The sequence below is a fragment of the Sinocyclocheilus grahami genome, unplaced genomic scaffold (assembly GCF_001515645.1).
Source record: "Sinocyclocheilus grahami isolate Dianchi unplaced genomic scaffold, SAMN03320097.WGS_v1.1 scaffold984.1, whole genome shotgun sequence".
Classification (NCBI taxonomy): domain Eukaryota; kingdom Metazoa; phylum Chordata; class Actinopteri; order Cypriniformes; family Cyprinidae; genus Sinocyclocheilus; species Sinocyclocheilus grahami.
In genome coordinates, this window is record NW_015506163.1 from 143,743 (window position 1) to 145,516 (window position 1,774).

The 1,774-nt window shown below is 39.5% G+C and overlaps 1 protein-coding gene across 1 annotated transcript in view; it reads right to left on the minus strand.

Annotated features, from left to right (window-relative positions):
- LOC107565154 (netrin receptor DCC-like) overlaps positions 1-1,774 on the minus strand; it is a 78,486-nt gene that overhangs the window by 4,656 nt on the left and 72,056 nt on the right. The window lies entirely within an intron of this gene.

A 1,774-nucleotide genomic window follows, 5' to 3' on the forward strand; every position in this document is an offset into this window, starting at 1 on the left:
CACAGACACAGAGACACACTCTCACACTTTTAATTTAAGGATGTTGTGTTGGAAAACATGACAAAAATTTGTTTTTTCAGTATGTGTCATATTTATTGCCACGACTTGTGAATTTATGACTGTCTGCTCTGATTTAGGAACTTTTGGGATCTTAATTTGTGAAAACGAGAATTAAGACTTTTTAAGACCCACAGTTAAGATAAATCTTGAAAAATGTATTACAACGAAGTGTGCTTTTGCTTAAAACAAGAACAATATCTGCCAGTGGAATCAGAAAAATCAACTTAATTTAAAGGCAAAACAGGATTATTTTTCCTACTCCATTGGTAGTCATTTTTTTCTTGATTTAAGCATAAAGTCACTTCATTTGGATACATTTTTCAGAATGCAAAATATCTGATGTCATTTTGTTTCTCTAGAAAACGTATCTTGATTTAAGAATCTTTGTAGTGGAAAACGAGACAGGAAGAATGATCCCTGCTCGCTCTGAAAGTGATTCTGCAGGCTTGTCTTCTCTATAATTTCACCAAACTCTTCAGATATGATTCAGTCCCCAAATCCGCCGAGGACGATCTCGGAGAGCTTTCCAGTGTGTGTTGGAGAGCTCCTTTCATTCCCAGTGAAGGTGAGCCGGCTCTCCGTGTAATAAACTGCGGATGAGGCTCTGGAGGAGAATCGGGAGCGTTTGGAGTTTATTTTCAGTGCTGATGATCTTCAGACTCCTGTGTGTGTGTTTGGTAAGTGGAGCAGGACCCGAGGAACCTGTCAAACATCAGTCTCACAGCCCTGATGATGTCTACTGTGATTTATGAGCACAGAAACACACACACACACACACACACACACACACGCGCACACACACAAACTCTGGATTGAAATGAACCTGAACAGGAGATCAGATGAGACTATTCCCTTCATAAGGGGGAGTCGTGGCCTAATGGTTAGAGAGTCGGACTCGTATCTTTTCTGTTTTAATTTTTTATTCTGTTTTAGTATGATGCTCATAAAGCATGTCTAATTAATTGAAATAATGAAACAAATAATAAAAAAAACTAACATTTTTAGAGCCCTATGAAATCTGTTTTTCCCCCCTAAAATGTAATTACATTTTTCCCAAATTCAGTGCTTTTAGTTGATTTGGATTCTACTGGATCATGTTTTAATGGTTTAACTACATTTTAATAATAAAAAAAAGAAAGTGAAATTAATTGATTTCATAGCACTTTAACAATTTAATAATTTATAAAACAAATTACAATCAATTTATTTTTTCAGAACATTTCTATCTTTTTCTGAACGTTTCTCTCTGGATGTCAATTAAAAGCATGTGAGGAGTTCATTCCTGCTGCGGCACGTCTTAATTAACGACGGGAATCAAAGGAAGGAGCTCTCCTTAAAGATGGTGCTGACAGCGACACGCGTCTCTCCTCACCGCCGTTATCACCGCAACACGCCACTCAAAGACTCTTAACAAACCCATTACAATTCAGTCCATTCAGACGGAGAATTATCAGCAGCGGACGAGCGCCGAGACGCTCTGAAGACCGTTTGTGAAGGGGAGGACGAGAGATGGAGATTAGAGCTGGGAGTTCGGTGAGAAAGCAATTATTTGTGCTCTTTGTGACTTTAACACACTGACACACTTACACACACACGCATGCACGCACACACACGCACACACACACACACACACACACAGACACACTGACACACTTACACACACACGCATGCATGTGCGCACGCACGCACGCACACACACACACACACACACACA